We start from the raw sequence: 19,408 nt of genomic DNA, 5'->3' as shown, positions 1-19,408 counted from the left end.
TAGCTTTTAGGTCAGAAGTAAATCTGGAAACGACTATGCTTATATGGTCTTAATTGGCATATAAAGCTTAGAAGACAATTTCTGAAGAGCATAAAATTTATATTCAGAAAAAAAGTAACACTCCTCTCTGTGGTAACATTGATCCCCAGAGGTCTTTGTAAAACTTTTATGTATACACTTAGCACTAAACAATTATCAAGATATTAAGCATTTAAAGAGATTTCTGTGTGATGTTCTAGGATGAATAACCTATTAATTTTCGTCAAAATTAAAATTCTCTTGAGAAAAATATAAAATTAGAAGGAGACAGAATTGTTGAACAGTACTTATTTTCATGAGGCGAAATTCTAGGTACAGTAATTAGAGAAACATAAATAATATCCTTCCTTTAGGAAAATTAATTCCATCTTTAGGAAGGGAAGGGAATAGATGAGAGTAGCTCAGAAAGGAGAGGCAAATATCTCAGGCTGCAAGCAACCCACCAGTTCTGGGAATGAGGGGAGACAAAGATGAAGTGTGATACATCCGACAGGGAGCAGGGCGAGGTCAGATGCAGCTTATAGTTAAAGCCTCTGAGGGTACCTGCCTTGAAAGATAGATTAAAATACATTTTTTGATCATGTATAAAAGATTTGGAATTATCGAGGAGCATTTTGAATATTTTCCATGTGGAATAGCAAATGTTTTTGGTTGCTCTATTGCACATTGAAATTCCATCTAGTAGAGATTTGGAGGTATGATTCCTACAGTGTACAGCTCTTACAGGCTGCTAGAGGGCTTAAAGAGCCGAACCTAAGGGAGTTACAGGAAGTTATAATAAGTGTGGCTCAACCTTCACTGTTGAATTCCTACCTCTGTATCTGTCTGCTATGCTTTGAAGTGTGATTAATCAGCATTTAACATTCATGTTTTGATGGCTTTAAAGGTACTCTTGTTTTTGGCACCGGCAACTCTGCCTAATAAGCTAACATAAATTTGTAATTGTCTTACTATGGTGTGATATAATACGGCAGCGTAGGTGTAACATGTGGTATGAGCTTGGCCAATGACTGGATGAAAAATAAGGGCATAAATTACGTGCCATTTCTTAAGTTGTTGAAAAAATTCTTCACCTGCTAACATTGTTTGCTTGATTAAGAGTGTTAGTGACAAGTTTCTTTTTTGTTTCTATCATGCCAAGTTTCTTTCTTGTTTCTTTCACTGCATTTTGATGGTTTTCACAATGGTGTGCATTAGACTGCCAAAATGTGTATTTTGGGACATACTTGAAAGGAACAATAAAATCAACAGAGCTCTCTGGTACTCACAAATTTGGTCACACTGTTAAGAGATTGACAGCCTTTTCTGGTATGGACATCACAACAGATGGAGTAAGAAGTAAAGTTAGATTAACAGATAAACAAGTAACTAATAAAAACCATGCAGGAACACATGTAAGTTGATAAGGAACATGTGAGATTTACATGTTTTTTGGGCCTGAAGTAAGTACTAGTGGGAACCTAATGCAGGTTTGCAGCAGGAAGGATTGCATGAATATAAATCTTTTGTTTGCGACTAATGGGCTATTAATATTATATGGTTTGACAAGTGTGTTACAGAATTTAAGCGAGTGATACAAGTTGGTGATGGGTATGTGGGAAGGGTATCAGGGAAAGAATATCTCATTTAAAAGACTGAGCTGAAAGGCAGAGTAATTGTTAAGGCATTCTAGGTCTGGTTGGTCATGGATGACATGGGGGTTGCTTCTGAGGATTGTGCAAGTGAGAGCTGTTTTTGCCAGAGGTTTTGGTTAGTAAGGTGCATTCTCCATAGCTCATTTGAATAATTCCTTTATCAAAAAGGTATGGAAAAGGTCAGTTTATAGAATATGTACACATGATTAAGGTTAACATCAATGCATGAATTATTTTTTAGTCTTATTGCCACTACATTTTGAATAAGCCTTTTGTTTTTTTTTGGGGGGGGGGGGCACATGAGATTCTGGCTGGAAAATTTGTTTGTGGGGGCAAGGTGTGTCACATAGTTGTGGGAGAAGAAAGAAGTGGTTGGTATAGGTGGTGAAGGATTCAGTGGTGGAGCTCATACTTCTTCCACAGATGTATAGGTGCTGGCGAAGGGGTGTGGAAGGATTGGTTGCTGCCCAAAGTGGAGGTATTATTGCTTATTGTTTCGTTTTACATTGACTGAAGTTTGTTCTAGAGTTTCAGTAAGATGAAGGTCAACATCAACTGTGACCAAGTTAAATCATGATGGGAACGAATTCCTTGAATATCTGGAGAGGATGGTTTTGTGAAGGGGAGGGAAGAGAAAGAGGAAGAAGGAGAAGGGCATGAGTAGGTAGGCACCTCAGAAGTTCGGGTTGGAACTGTGATAGTCAGATCTTGAAGCTTAATTTGTCGGTTATGGTTTGAAACTGGTTGGTGAAGCGCTATTACCAATTGAGTTAAGGGTGAATGGGTTATCTTTGAGTGGAGAAATGTGATTATATCTGTGTGTAGATTGAATTCAATTGTGGGACTGAAGTTTAGCCATTTCGAAAGAATGTTGTCTCAGTATGAGATAGATATTTAGATGAGAGAGTTAAGATTTAATGGTGGCTGGGATTGTGAGGCATTGAAGTTTGATGACACCATTGGTTGTTTGGGTTAGTTAGCTAGGAAGGGAGTTTTCTTCAGTCAGTGTTATGAATGTTGCTTGCAAGAGAGGGAGGGAGGGACACTGTTCTGCAGGTATTTGACCACCAATCTTCCTCAGGTAGTGCAAATCATTTTGTTAGGGTTTGCTGCTGGTTTCCAAGAGAATTACTCTGAGTGTGCTAGCTGCTCTCAGACTTGAAAGGTGGAGGATTTGAAACAGAGGCAGCAGCTGTTGTGAGGAATATTTAATAGAGGCAATGTGTTGGTTAAAAGCAAGTAAGGGCTAAGGATGAATAAGTTTGGAATTTAAGTTGGCACTGCTGGAAAGATGGGTTCCAGTCACTTAAGACAAGCAGAAGAGACTCTTGCTGTGTGCAGGCTGGCATTATTTGCTGAAATTTAAGGCTGGGATGGCTTGCTTTACACACATTTGTTTACAGCACTGAATATTTAGCAGATTAAGACGCTGTCTATGCGTGGAATATTCTGTGTTACATATCAGTCCCAAAAGAGTGATGTGTAACCCTACATTTATCATGCCAATGAATCATGTTCATGAACTATAAATGACATAATGATTTAATATTTGGGAAAACACGACATTTGTGCTGATTTGTTATATATTTTGCATGTGCAGAGTCATTTTAACACACAAGGAATGTCTTTTAGGTGGGATGATGATCACATTAACTTTGCATGACTACATAATGACGTGGCTAGGTTTTGTTCCAAGAGGGACTCTCAACACAGTGACTGTCAAACAGCAGTCTGCCGGCCACATGTGGCACAAGTGAAATATTAATGTGGCTCATAGTTCTCTGCCGTATTTCATAATAATATGCTTCTAGCAACTAACGTTAAAAGCTTATTAAAAGTGTAATTTTCCTGCTCGGGGAGAGAGGTGAGTGTCTGGTTACTTCGAGGCTAGAGGGTGTGAGAGGACAATGTTTCATTGGTTGTCTTCCAGTACTGACAACTCATGGGCATGTGAATTGTACTGATCAGTTGCAATGGTATAAGTTTCAAATGGAAGTAACATGGATTTGTACATTCACCTTATCCTTACAGTTGTTTCCAAATGCGTATCATATTTGTAGCAAGGAACATTAAATTTAAATAGGGCTGTTGTAGTACAGTACAGTTGTCATATCTAGGTGGGACCTCATCAGGATTATCTGAGATGGGGGTATAGAAATGAAGTAAAAATTTCATTTAATATAGTTACTTTTTTTTAGAACATATTTAGATGGAACTCATATCAGCGGATGTAGTTGGGACACAACTTTTTTCGGAAGATTTCACCTTTTTCAGCAAGTCTTTTTTTCCCTTTTACATATTTATACACACATCAAACAAAATTTTGCCTCACTCAGTTCCGAGAGTTCCGTTACCTGTACAGAAAATTGGAATAGAGATTAACATAAACATCATTTCCGCCCTTTTTATTGCTCATGAAAACCACACATTGCATGTTGTACCACCATAAGCGAGAACTTCAGAGGTAGTGGTCCAGATTTCTGTACACAGCAGTGCCTCTACTACCCAGTGGCACGTGCTCTTGCATTGATGCACGCCTGTATCCGTTGTGGGATACTATCCACAAGTTCATCGAGGTACTGTTGGTCCAGGTTATCCCACTACTCAATGGCGATACAGTGTAGATCCCTCAGAGTGGTTGGTGGGTCACGTCATCCATAAACACCCCTTTTCAAACTATCCCAGGCATGTTCGATAGGATTCATGTCTGACGAACACGCTGGCCACTCTAGCTGAGCGACGTCGTTATCCTGAAGGAAGTCATTCACAAGACGTGCACGATGGGGGCGCGACTTGTCGTCCAGGAAGACGAATGCCTCACCAATACGCTGCTAATATGGTTGCACTATCGGTCGGAGAATGGCATTCACATATCTTACAGCTGTTATGGCGCCTTCCATGGCCACCAGTGGTGTAGTCGCCGCCACAGAATGCTATCCCAAAACAGCAGGGAACCTCCACCTTGCTGAAATCGCTGGTCAGTGTGTTTAAGGCGTTCAGCCTGACCGCCTTGCCTCCAAACACATCTCCGTTGATTGTCTGGTTGAGGGCATATGTGACACTCGTTGGTGAAGATAATGTGATGCGAATACTGAGTGGTTCATTCGGCGTGTTGCTGGGCCCATCTGTATCGCGCTGCATGGTGTCATGGTTACAAAGATGGACCTCGCCACAGATGTCAGGAGTGTAGTTGCATGCAGCCTCTTGCAACCTCTTGCAACAGTTCGAGTCATAACACGATGTCCTTTGGCTTTATGAAAAGCACTACTCAACATGGTGGCATTGCTTTCAGGGTTCCTCTGAACCATAATCCGAAGGTATTGGTCATCCACTGCAGTAGTAGCCCTTGGGCAGCCTGAGCGAGGCATGTCATTGACAGTTCCTGTCTCTCTGTGTCTCCTCCAAGTCCGAAAAACATCGTTTTGGTTCACTGCGAGATGCCCTTGTTGAGAGCCCTTCCTGGCACAAAGTAACAATGCGGACGTGATCGAAGCACGGTCCTGACTGTCTAGGCCCAGTTGAAGTGCAGACAACATGAGCCACGTACCTGCTTCCTGGTGGAACTGATCGGCTGTCGTACCCCCTCCGTTTAATAGGCACTGCTCATACATGGTTGTTTACGTATTTGGGCGGGTTTAGTGACATCTCTGAACAGTCAAAGCAACTGTGTCTGTGTCGCAATATCCACAGTCAATGTCTATCTCCAGGATTTTTGGGAACAGTGGTGTTGCAAAACTTTTCTTCATGTGTGTAAAATCCCATGCAAGTCATTTTGTATTTAAATGGGCACTATTAATTGATTCCACATTCCCTGGCAGCAGTCGATTTTTCTTATCAGTCCACTTGCCCAACATCAGCGAAAATATTCTTTCTGCAGTGGTGCTGTGTGCAGGAACAATTACTCGCATAGCCGTGGTGGTCTCGCGGTTCTAGACGCGCAGTCCGGAACAGTGCGACTGCTACGGTCGCAGGTTCGAATCCTGCCTCGGGCGTGGATGTGTGTGATGTCCTTAGGTTAGTTAGGTTTAAGTAGTTCTAAGTTCTAGGGGACTAATGACCACAGCAGTTGAGTCCCATAGTGCTCAGAGCCATTTGAACCAATTACTCGCATAATTTTAGCACTTGGTATTTGCGTTCAGGATTTTTGCGTTCCTTAAGAAAATAAATCCACCTTTGTTCCATGGAGTGTTTAAAGTTCAATTCTTCTGAGTCACACTTAGTTTCTAAAAAGCTGTTCGGATACATATAGGCCTATTCCCGTAAACAATTATCACCTAAAATCTTCACACCATTTTTAGTGAGGTATTTAATAGTGTTTTCAGTCATCACCCATTCTCTGGTCTCAGATGGCGTCATCCAAACACATACTTGTTATTTATTTAAAGATACAGCCCATTTTTCTAATTAATCAAGTGCTACGGTATGGAAAGCCATGGTCTCTTCCTCAAATTTCAAAATCAGATAAACTATTTCTTGATTAGCATTCTCATTCTTTAATTTCTTCAAATTCATCTTCATTTGCATGCCAATAAAACTGGCAATCTTCCTTTCATTCAGACATCTTTGAGCGTCAATTAACATATTTGTTATTTCAGTTATCAAGCCTTTATTCTTCTCCATGCTTTTTATGTTTTTGTCAGACAGAGCCAAGTCCGACTACATAAACCTGAAGTAAATTTCATTAATCGGGCTACTGAAAAAATCTGAAATTATTTTAGGTGTCCTGTCTTCGGCGTCAAAAAATTGTTTTAATTGAATCCAAAGCTGAAGAATTTCCTTAGCTGCGGGCATTAACGACAGCTATCTTGTTTTTGATTGAGACTGGCGTCAATGGTATGAGCAGTATCTGCTTCCCTGTCCTTACCATGTATTTTGAAAAACAATTAAATATTTTCATAGTGACTATTTCAGTGTCAACTGTTGAGGTTTCTGCAGCGCATGATATAATATTGTGGAGAATATGGGCAGGGCATCCAACTCAAGCATTTTTTCCTAGTTTGCTTTCATTTGGTGAAACACCTTCCGCTGACCCAGTCGATGAAGTCCTCTTACTATCTCAAAAAAAGCGATTAATTTATGTAATGAAATTTGCAGTTTTCTTAAAATGGCTAGATAAAACTTTGCAATTGTCCCCGATGATTCGTTATTCAGCTAATGAAATTTAACATCTTCTGCTGGGTTTGATCATGTGGTTATTCCTGATATGTGGAACGGTGGTGATCATTAAATAACACACCAAAATACAAGAAGACAACTTTATTATGCGTGAATATTTACAACGTCATATACTGTCGGCGACACAAAACAGAATGAAAATCAATAGGGCGGCGCACAACAGGTTCGCATGGGTCAGAGAGCCTGCTACGGCAAAGATAGATCACTCGTAGAGTCGATAGTCGCCACAGTCAGTTTCAGTAAAGTATAGAACAACTAAAGGAAACATCTTTTCAGCCATGTGGTTCAATGCTTCAGTGCCTACGCCATGAAACGAAATTTTCTTGCAATTGTTTTATGCATTCAGATATGGAATGTGGTGCAAGAATATTTTTAACAATCGCTGTAGCTTTGTTCATGGGTGTAGACTGCTTTGCTCATTCAGTTTTACCGTACAGTCAAGAAAAATAAATGATTGATGATGCTTGACAACTTTATAAGCTGTTGTTAGTTCTGCAATAGCAACCAACAGTTCTTCCTGGGCACCTTCTTTAATCATGAAGCTGAAAATAGGCTTTGATCTGGATATCGGTGCTAATGTGGATCTATTTGTACTATTCTTCATAGGAATGTGTTGACTCTTATCTGCCTTACACCCATGAGTCACAGCTACATATCTCACACAATGCTTTCTGATCCGTATGTCCTTTCTTAATAGAAGACCACTCTTTTGTGTAATCACCCAAAATGTGACTCTTTCTCTTTCCATTCTTGGGTATTTTCGTTAGCTATGATATGTTTATTAGATGGTAAATAGTCGACAATAACACTTCAGTCATCTAGGTACACATCACTATACACTTCACGCCCTATATACCGGGCAGTATACACTTCTTACTAACTTGCACTTCGTATCACGTTTAAAAAGAATCGTCTTAACATATCACTATTCAAATGGGACCTGTTCGATTGTTCCGCGTGGTGCTGTTTAAATAGTTCCAGTCTTGTACTACTGGAGATGCCTGATATTTTCTCGGATGATGGCGCTAGATCTAGAATGCGCTTGCATTTTCGATACTGGATGCGCAACATGCAACGCCATGTGTGAGATGACCTTGTCAACATAAACCAACTGACAAAAATAACTGAGGCTGTATTTAAACGTTGCGCTGACAGATGGCGTTACTTCTGTACTTGAGCTGAGTTTGTGACAGTACTTTGCAAAATCGGGACAAAATTGCATATTGTCGATATATCGGGACAAGAAGGTCCATAACGCTGACGGTCGCAATATATCGGGATGGATACCGACGCTAGGTACAATGCAACGAGTAGAAGATAAATGAGATTCAAAACATTTTGTAAGCTTTTGTGATCGTGTCTCTTATTGCATAATGCATTTAAATATAAGTAAAATTATCGTTATTAATTAGTTAACCCTCCGCTCAAAAAGCAGCACAACAACACTTCTTCAGGCCGTTACTGTCCCATAATTTTGAGCAATTAATTACAATTAATCGACTAATCCATTATTCTGGTAATTGAATAACGATGGCTCAATATTTCTTTCGCGTCAATTATGTTTCCATAATTGTCCTTACCGTTAATTACTTTGTTTTTACTTTTTTGTTTTAAAGCCTGTTGAGTGTTGAGTTACCGTCTGTAGCTCGGTTACAGAATGAAATGGATTGTTCCCTAGCAATCATATAAAAACTTTTCGTGATAACTGTTTTCCATTTCCATTTGCGATCTAACAGTAGTTGCTCTGTAGTAGAGAGATGATGAGTTGTCATTTGTGCGTCTGTTCAGAAATAAATGATGTTGCACTGCCCTCTACCCATCTATGAGCCAGTCAATATTCCATCAATAACCAAGCCTTATTGCCATATCCAATTTTTTATGTGTAATAGATGCTAAGTTAAAATCATGGCACCTAAGAATCCGAGTGTAGTAAGCAAAGATTTAGGGAAAGGCCACAAAGGTTTATGTAAATATAAGCTGTGTTTCTAGACCATGAAAGGTAAGGGAAATAGAAAAAAAATCTGATGAATCTCTAGAAAATAATCCATGCATTTCTAAACGATGATAAAGTAAGTACTCCAGGAGCCTATTTCCCATTAGGTAAAGGTGTGAAGTTCAAAATACCACAGTTAACAGAAATGTTAATTACTTTGTCGATTGTTTTACTGGAAATAAGATAATTATTACAAGAATCAAAACATGCCACAAATAAACAATTATTGGTAATTATGTGTTTCATAAAACTGAACAAGCATAGTTAGTAACAAAAAGAGAACTGTAAATCGCTTTATGTTTGGCAGAATAAACCTTGTTTTGCGGGAGAATGGTTAACAGAACTAAAAACAAAGACGCAACATAACAGTTAATTGAATAATCAATTATTATCAAATTAGCGATACGATTAACCCATGCACTTAAATAATCGAGAATGACAATCGACTCTTACTCATAATCGTCCATGCAACTTTCGGACTGCTAAGAGCAGCGGAAATATTAAACACACAACACCGGCACCAAGTGTTCCGAATGGTGCCGACTTTTGGGGGCCAACTTAGGATGCCCTTACTATGCCTAATCTATTGGGGGGCACGTAACATACTAGTTTATGCAAGTTACCAATTAAGCATAACGTTAGTATATTACGGCCCGCGGTGCCGGTACTACAAGTTCACTTGCTGTATTTTCTCCAGTGTGAGAACCTAGACAAGGCTTCACAGCATGAACTGCGGATCTCAGCTAGAATTCAGCAGACCACCAAGTAGCTGTGAAAGTCGGGTAGTTATGCAAGCAGGTCTACATATCAGAAGTTACAGCAACTCTGAGGGAACCGTGAAATACTTCTGATTATTTCATAAGTTTTGTCGTATATGTCAAATAATTTTTTTGAGAAATATATGTCCGGAATGGCATTTTATGGCAACTACAGGTTGTCCTAGTGGTCTTGTATATTCGGTCCTTTCTACGGTAGATAATGGCCCATTGTATAGTGCAGTCATTTCTGCTACTAAATAATAAGCAATTTCCTTTCAGATTGTTATAAAGTAGTCAGTTCCTTTTCTGTCCATGAACGAGAACGTGTACAGAATTTGCAAAAGACGGTGGGCCTATAGGCACAGCAGATGCTGTTCCTTTGTTAATTGCTTGAATTTATGTTAGTATTTTATTTCCAAATGACTTTTCAGAACTGAACTGCTGAAGTACCTGTTAGACGGAATACTTCTTTGGGTTTAAGGTAGATCAGGTATTTCCTATTAGTTTAAATGGCATTTTTATAACTACGTTTCACAAAAGCACATACGCATCCCACCCAAACAAGTTTAATCAAACCGTGTTGTGTCTGATAATTAGATACCCACTTAACGATACTGATCATTACACCTAAGAACAAACACCTTGTTGATTATCAGTATCTAGTGTAATAAAGCAACGCAAAACAAGAACCATGTGCTGCCTTTTTTAATGTCCAGGGGACCATCATAAATTGTAGTAGCTCAGTGTAATTACTGTTTTTAAATAAAAGAAATACAGAATGGGTAGATGCTACAGAAGAAGGCTGAAGATTAGATGGGTAGATCACATAACTAATGAGGAGATACTGAATAGATTTGGGGAGAAAAGGAGTTTGTGGCAGAACTTGATAAGAAGAAGAGACCGGTTGGTAGGACATGTTCTGAGGCATCGAGGGATCAAAAATTTAGCATTGGAGGGCAGCGTGGAGGGTAAAAATCGTAGAGGGAGACCAAGAGGTGAATAGACTAAGCAGATTCGGAAGGGTGTAGGTTGCAGTAAGTACTGGGAGATGAAGAAGCTTGCATAGGATAGAGTAGCATGGAGAGCTGCATGAAACCAGTCTCAGAACTGAAGACCACAACAACAACAACTCTCGTTTGCCGAAAGATGGAAACAGGTAAAACATTCAGGAACATGGTCATTTTGGTGGTCGAACTGTCATTGCGTGGGGAGGCATCATGTTGCATGTTCTTTGAACACGGTACAATCACCACTCAACGTTACTGTGACACAGTACTCCATCCCACTGCGAATTTCAGAGGTGCGTTCGTCCCTGTTTCTTTTTCATCAATGGCAATGGCGACCGTATCGAACTGCGCATGCTGAGGATATTTTGGAAGAGAGAATATTCGCCGAATGGACTAATCTGTCCGTTCCCCGAACTTAAATCCCTTTGAGCAGATGTGGGATACGCTGCGGAGAGATATTGCAGGGCGTCCACATGCACCGATTACCATCCAGCAGTTGACATCTGCTCTGGAGGAGGAATGGAATGGGTGCTGCACCACAACAGCTGCTTACCAACCATATAGCCAGGATGGAAAAACGTTGCAGAGCGTGCTCTGCCGTCATACTATTAAGAATCGTGTCCCGCCTTATGTAATGTCCAGAGGAACATCGTAAACCGCGGTGATTACAGTGTAATTATTGCCTTTGAATTAAAGTGCAATTTCTGTTCGTCTCATTGCGTAGTTTTTTCAGTTACCTTCTGTACTACACTACTGGCCATTAAAATTGCTACACCACGAAGATGACGTGCTACAGACGCGAAATTTAACCGACAGGAAGAAGATGCTGTGATATGCAAATGATTAGCTTTTCAGAGCATTCACACATGGTTGGCGCCGGTGGCGACACCTACAACGTGCTGACATGAGGAAAGTTTCCAACCGATTCCTCATACACAAACAGCAGTTGACTGGCGTTGCCTGGTGAAACGTTGTTGTGGTGCCTCGTGTAAGGAGGAGAAATGCATACCATCACCTTTCAGACTTTGATAAAGGTCGAATTGTAGCCTATCGCGATTGCAGTTTATCGTATCGCGACATTGCAGTTCGCGTTGGTCGAGATCCAATGACTGTTAGCAAAATATGGAATCGGTGGGTTCAGGAGGATAATACGGAACGTCATGCTGAATCCCAACGGCCTCGTATCACTAGCAGCTGAGATGACACGCATCTTATCCGCATGGCTCTAACGGATGGTGCAGCCACGTCTCGATCCCTGAGTCAACACATGGAGACGTTTGCAAGACGACAACCATCTGCAGAAACAGTTCGACGTTTGCAGCAGCATGGACTATCAGCTCGAAGACCATGCCTGCGGTTACCCTTGACGCTGCATCACAGACAGGAGCGCCTGCGATGGTGTACTCAACGACAAACCTGGGTGCATGAATGGCAAAACGTCATTTTTTTCGGATGAATACAGATTCTGTGTACAGCATCATGATGGTCGCATCCGTGTTTGGCGACATCGCGGTGAACGCACATTGGATGCGTGTATTCGTCATCGCCATACTGGCGTATCACCTGGCGTGATGGTATGGGGTGTCATTGGTTACATGTCGCGGTCGCCTTTTTTTCGCATTGACGGCACTTTGAACAGTGGACGTTACATTTCAGATGTGTTACGAACCGTGGCTCTACCCTTAATTCGATCCCTTCGAAACTCTACATTTCACCAGGATAACGCATGACCGCATGTTGCAGGTCCTTTACGGGCCTTTCTGGATACAGAAAATGTTCGACTGTTGCCCTGGCCAGCACATTCGCCAGATCTCTCACCAATTGAAAACGTCTGGTCAATGGTGGCCGAACAACTGGCTCGTCACAATACGCCAGTCACTACTCTTGAAGAACTGTGGTATCGTGTTGAAGGTGCATGGGCAGCTGTACCTGTACACGCCATCGAAGCTCTGTTTGACTCAATGCCCAGGCATATCAAGGCCGTTATTAAGACCAGAGGTGGTTGTTCTGGGTACTGATTTCCCAGGATCTATGCACCCAAATTGCGTGAAAATGTAATCATATGTCAGTTCTAGTATAATATATTTGTCCAATGAATACCCGTTTATCATCTGCATTTCTTTTTGTGTAGCAATTTTAATGTCTAGTAGTGTATACTGTAGCAGTTGTTCATGTTTGATCCACTGTTCATAGAGCTTTGTTGCTTGGCAGTAACACTCCATGCGAAAGTTAGTTGCGTCCTTAAGTTTTGCACACCAGTGTATCCCGCATATAATCGAAAATGTTCGGTGCAGCTGTTACTCTGAGATGAAGAGGTTGGCGTAGGAGACGACGGTGTACAGCCCATACGAAAGAGTAACAGAGATGTTCAGGGAATTTAAATAGTAATACTTGGAAGAAAGATACAGTTGGGTAACTGCAGCAAACCTGTATTATAGAAATACGGTGAGAAAATTTTTCTCCTGCTGTCATATATCTCGCACAGGTATCATGGAGGAATAAAAGAGGATAGACTGCATACAGAGACATACATACATATATCTTATAATCGCTTAGGCTTCCACATCCAGAGTCAACATACATAGAAGTGTTCTGAGTATCAAACTGCGTCATAATGTAAATGGATCAGCAGAAGACCCAGAAGTAGACCACTGTAATCGTGCCCGAAACGTTCGTTTCTACAGTCCAGTTTTTACATTATATTGTAACACAATGTTAAGAAAACTTTTATGTTTTTTGTTGTTGTTGTGTTCTTCAGTTCTGAGACTGGTTTGATGCAGCTCTCCGTGCTACTCTATCCTGTGCAAGCTTCTTCATCTCCCAGTACCTACTGCAGCCTTCATCCTTCTGAATCTGCTTAGTGTATTCGTCTCTTGGTCTTCCTCTACGATTTTTACCCTCCACACCGCCCTCCAATACTAAATTGGTGATCTCTTGATGCCTCAGAACATGTCCTACCAACCGATACCTTCTTCTAGTCAAGTTGTGCCACAAACTCCTCTTCTCCCCAATACTATTCAATACCTCCTCATTAGTTATGTGATCACAATGTTGTATACAAATTTTTCTCTCGCGATGTAGGCGAATGGAATAGGACAGAAAATGGCTTATATTGGCAGGAATTGCTGTTGACCATGCACTGTAATGTGGTTTTCGAAGGTAGCTCTTATGCAAGAATTCTATAAGTTAAATATCATTAGACAGTTCTGCAATAGAGTTTGTAGCAGATCAGGACCCATTGAATAAAACTTGAACTGTTTTTCATCAACAGCTGTGTCGCTACGCTTTGAAAGGTCGTTCTCATTGCACGAGGTACCCTAGAGAACCGGCATCTACGTCAATACTACGTAAGTTGTAAGCCACCTACGTCTGTGGCAGTGGGAACTGTTGGTACGACTACCTTTCTTCCTTCCCAGTTCCATTTCCGAATGGCATGACGGAAAAATGATAGTTGGTATATCTGCATATGAGCTCTTATTTTTTCTTATTTTCTTGTCGTGTAAATTTCGGGAGACGGGTTGAAACGTACGCTCTCGCAATGTGAACAGTCAGTCTCTGTGATGCACATCGCCTCTCTTGAAGCGTGTGCCACTGGATTTCGTATAGCTAGCGTTGTCAACTTACCGATCGCTTGACAAAAACCGCTCTTTGCTGGATTTTCTCTATGTCTTCTATTAGCTTCAACTTGGTAAGTTTTCTAGACTGATGAACAGTACTTGAGAAACGGGTTATAAGTATTTTGTAAGCCATTTCGCTTATGGATGAATTATTCCCTACTGAATCTTAGCAAGGCGTGTACTTTTCCTACCTTTCGTTGTATGCAGTCATTTCACTTCATGCAGAACCAGACAGCTACTCCCAGGTACACTGACGGAAAAAATGGCAACACCCAAAAATAATTAATACAGAGTAATGAAACTTGAGAAATACTATTGTTTAGGTAACATATGAGGCTCGTCCACAAAGTAAGTTCCGTTTCTATTTCCTTCCGCGGCAGCGCTGCGATCGCAGTTCCGAGCATGCGCGGCAGTTACTCTGATTCGAGGAGAAGACATGTACGCCATTTTCAGGTCGCTGCTGCCGACGTGTGCTTTGTAGTGCTTCTTTATAATGTCAGCCGTAGTTGAAAATGCCTCCACGTGTGAAACTAGGTCTGTGATTCGTTTTTTAAATTCCAAGAAAGTTAAACCAAAGGAAATTCATGAGCAAATGTGTGAGGTTTATGGACTAAACTGCTATGAGTGATTCAATGGTTAGAAGATGGGTCGGACTGTTCAGTGAAGGACGTGACGTGACAAAGAAGAACGAAGTGGTCGCCCGTCAGTTGGTTACTGATGAACTGGTTCACACAGTTGAAGAGAAGATTAAGCCCAACCGTAAGTTTACATTTAGTGTCTTTGCTATGGAAGTTCTGCAAATCTCACAATCACTAATTCATGAAATTGCTACTGAAAAATTGAAATTTCGAAAACTTTGCTTACATTGGGTACCCAATATTCTCACTGAACGATACCAAAAACAACAGATGGGCAGTGCACTTCATTTTTTGCCATGCTACAATGAAGAAGGTGATGGTTTTCTTTCTTGGATAGTCACGAAGGATGAAACTTGGGTATCGTACGACACCCCTGAAACAAAACAGCAATCAATGGAATGTAGGCGCACTTCATTCCCAACAAAGGTTAAGCCTAAGCAAATCTTGACATCTCGAAAAGTCATGTGCACCGTTTTTTGGGACAGAAAAGGCATTTTGCTGATTCATTTCTTACCATGAGGCCAAACAATCAACGCACACAATTACCGTGAGTCCATTAAGAAACTGCGCCGCACAATACAGAACAAGCGCCAAGGATTACTGTCAAAAGGTGTTATTTATTTCCACAATCATGCCCAACCTCACACGGCGAATGTGACCAAACAACTCTTATGGGAATTTCACCGGGATGCGTTCGATCATCCTCCGTGCAGTGCGGACCTCGCTCCTTGCGACTTTCATCTCTTCTTACACCTAAAATCTGTCCTTGGTGATCATCACTTCAGTGACGATGACGAGCTGAAAAAACATGTTACCACATGGTCGAATACACAGGTGGCAACCTTCTATGACGAAGGCATACAAAAACTTGTGCCACACTATGACAAGTGCCTTCAAAAATTCGGAAGCTATGTAGAAAAGTAGTTTAACAGTTGTAGATTCTTGTACAATAAATATTTTATTGTTATCTGTACATGTTTGTTTTATATAACCAAACGGCAATTACATACCTCATATTTAAGTGATTACCATTTCAGGATCACAGGTTAATGTAAGTGCGAGGTCAGCCACTGCAAATGTGAAAAGCTGTTCATTAATAGCCAGAATGATGAATGCTAGCATATAAATGTGAATGCATTGTCTTGTACAGGAGGTGCACTATGCCAATTTGTGGGATGAAGTTCCATGCCTGTTGCACTTGGTCAGTCAAGACAGGGACTGTTAATGCTGTTTGTGGATGACGGTATAGTTGTCGTCTGATGATGTCCCATATGTGCGCGATTGGGGAAAGATATGGTGATCTAGCAGGCCAAGGCAAAATGTCAATATTCTGTACAGCGGTACTTGGGCGAGCATTATACTGTTGGAAAACACACTCTGGAATGCTGTTCATAAATGGCAGCACAACAGGTCGAACAACCAGACTGACAAACAGTTTTTGCAGTCACGTTTCGTGGGATAACCATGAGAATGCTTCTGCTCTCATATGAAGTCACACCTCAGACCACAACTCCAGGTGTAGCAGGTATAAGACCAGTGTGTCCAGCATGCAGACAGGTTGATTGCAGGCCTTTAACTCGCTTTCTTCTAAGCAATATGTGGCAATCACTGGCTCTAAGGTAGAACCAGCTTTCATCAGAAAATAGACCTCCACCATGCCCTCTAATGAGCTTTCGCTTGGCACCACTAAAGTCGCAAATGATCGCAAATGACTGTGGGTTTTTGTTCACATCTACATCGTGTTAGTGGAATGCATGCTGCAGAGCATCTGGCTCAGAGCTGTTCTTTAAGTAACCGATTTGCAACAGTTCGTTGTGTCACTGTGGTGCCAACTGCTGCTACAATGGTCTTTCCTCTTAGTAGTACCAAGCGACCATCCGGAGCCCGGTCTTCTTACGACCGTGCATTCCCGTGACCACCGCTGCCACCCATTGTGTGCTGTAGATTGGCTACATTCCTGCAAAGTCTTTCTGCAGTATCACAGGAGAAACATCCAGCTCCTTGTAGCGCTATTACATGCTTTTGTTCAAACTTACTGATGTGTTGATAATGGCATCTTTGTCGCCTTAAAGGCATTCTTGGCTAACATCAACTCCCAACGTCCGGTCTCAGAGGTAACTAACGCTTACGACCATTGCAGCACGTATTTAAAGCAAATCTGCTTTGCATCCTCATGGTGGTGCTACTGCCTCTACTCTTATGCGACTGCCTTGAAATCTGAATAGACATCATCCATACATAGAAACACGCCTACCATCTTTTCGTTTGTATCGCGCAACTCCTCCTTGGTGTTGTGACTTTTTTCAGTAATTGTATTTTACGGTCCTTACTATTTCCAGTGATTTGTCGCCAACAGTGTAACCGAACGGTAGTGTAATATGTTACATTTATTTATGTACACGTTCGACTGACAGTCCCACCACCAATTGTTGATCCTCTGTTGGTTTTAGGCAATTTACTATAGTCTATTCGCGTTGCAATCTTCCAACAGACGACAGTGCTATACGAGAATGGTCTTGTGGAGCCTACAGCGATATCTGCTAGATCGTACGTAAATACTGTGCACAGTAGCGCCTTATAATAGTTCCTTGCGTGGAATGACCTTTACATCAACGTGTTAAGTTCTGGCTGCAAGGAAATCCTGAATCACAGATATGGTTCGATATTCGGTAAGCTCATATTCTGTTCATAGTCTGAAACTGTATCCAAGTGCAATGAACATGGTGTCATCCATTCCGGACGGTGTTCTGAAACTTTTAGGTCAAATGCACGGAGTGAGCTGACTTTCCCAACTAATCTGTTTCCAGAATCCATTTTGAACATAATAATACGAGAGGATGAACATGTTTAATAATTGTACAACAGAATAATGTCAGCGAGATAAGTTTGTCATTACGTGCATCTTTTTCCGAAAAATACGAGTAATCAGCACTGTTTTGCAACTGGTAGGTAACCTTCGTTCCTCCAGTAATCTACGATGAAATACAACTAAAGTATTACACAACCAAAACTCAAGGTGATTTATTCGCTACGCCAGCCATGAACAATGTAGAATTTCTGATGAACAATGTCTCCGTTTAGAAATAATTGTCGTAGCTTATTCCGGTGCCTATTTTTTACACATTTACATTTGCGTTGTCCACTGTTCCACATTTTCTTTGGGAACTTAATGAAGACATTTGCTTATTTCAAAATTATTAAACGGAATATTTAGCCAATTCCGATTCTTGTAAGACTATATTCACCTTTTATACATAAATTTCTTATTAAAATGTTTTTTATATATTATATAAGGAGTATGTTTATATGTACATCTGCATATTAATTCATTCGTGTTGTATGTCTCCTTTTTGTTCTTTTTTCTGGTCTTTATAGTTTATCCCGTATCTTCATGTGATCAACGTGTTAATTGTTGGATTTATCAACGTTAACCGAACGCCCTTTCTGTTGCCTCTCCTCTGCCACCTTTCCTCTCCAGGACGGAATTTGTGTACCCCATCTGCTTTATCCTAGGTAGTGTGCGAACGTTTTATAAATGTTTACAAATCGCGTAACTGAGGCGGAACGTCAGATCGACCCTCGTTATCCCGCCGGGCGGATTTCCTCCGGGAGTCGGCGCGCCTCCCAGAAATCCGAGAACAGCCCGCCAACGTGCACAGCTATATCGGTGGCTTCATTCATATTGTATGACTAATAGTGTTAACTGCTAGATGATACTGGAAAGTGAAACGATATTTTAGTGTCTACCGGTATTTCTGGAACTGCATATCGTCAAGAGCGTGAACAATAAAGTTTATTACAAACCTCTTTTCTCCCACTTATTGTCAATCATATCTTCCGACTTTTTGAACGGAAAGTAAATTTTGTCATCCATTGTACTGGCAAAACATAGAGGAAGCGTAGGCATTCAAAAATAATGTGTCCATTTCCTACTGCTGATAATATGGGTAATAAACAAAAAGAGGAAACGCGAGGAGAAAATGGAAGTGGAAACGCAACCGAATTGGAGGATGGAGATTTGATTGGGTAGCAGCTTGTTCTCATTAACTTGAATTATTTATATCTACTCTAGTGTTAAATTTAACAGACTGATATAGTATTTACAGTAAAACAACCTTTAAAACATTTGGATTTTTAATACGATAATCTTAATTTTCAGGTACGGAGGTACGGATGAAGACCCCTCAGGAAGATGTTAAACTGCAAAGATTTTGACACAGTTGTATTGCATAAAAATGCTGCGTTAGGGGTTTCAAATGCAAACTGAATTGTTTAAGCATTATAGTAATAAGAATAAACATGTCTAACACAAAAACACGTAATGAATTTGTGCGTGCATACATTTGTATGAGTGTGCGTGTGAAAGGACGAAAGCGAGGTACTTTTTCTTCGTTATGGGCAACGAGAGATCATGGGCTAATTTTACTTTCTTCTTGGTTCCTGTTTCCTTTTCCTCCAAGAGTCTCTCACGTTTCAATCATCTCTGTTTATCTTTCCTCAGAAAATTGCACACCTATTCTCGTACCCCTTCTGAAATACTACTAACT

General features: G+C 40.8%; 1 protein-coding gene across 1 annotated transcript in view; it reads left to right on the top strand.

The window, feature by feature from the left end:
- The window catches only part of LOC126335907 (uncharacterized), a 115,844-nt gene extending 96,691 nt beyond the window's left edge, over positions 1-19,153 (top strand). The window contains exon 6 of the mRNA XM_049999380.1: positions 19,021-19,153. The gene's annotated coding sequence lies outside the window, so the exon portion shown is untranslated. The remainder of the gene's footprint in view (positions 1-19,020) is intronic.
- The last annotated feature ends 255 nt before the right edge of the window (positions 19,154-19,408 follow it).

The sequence above is a fragment of the Schistocerca gregaria genome, chromosome 2, assembly GCF_023897955.1.
Source record: "Schistocerca gregaria isolate iqSchGreg1 chromosome 2, iqSchGreg1.2, whole genome shotgun sequence".
Taxonomy (NCBI): Eukaryota; Metazoa; Arthropoda; class Insecta; order Orthoptera; family Acrididae; genus Schistocerca; species Schistocerca gregaria.
This window is presented reverse-complemented; position numbering and strand designations above follow the sequence as displayed.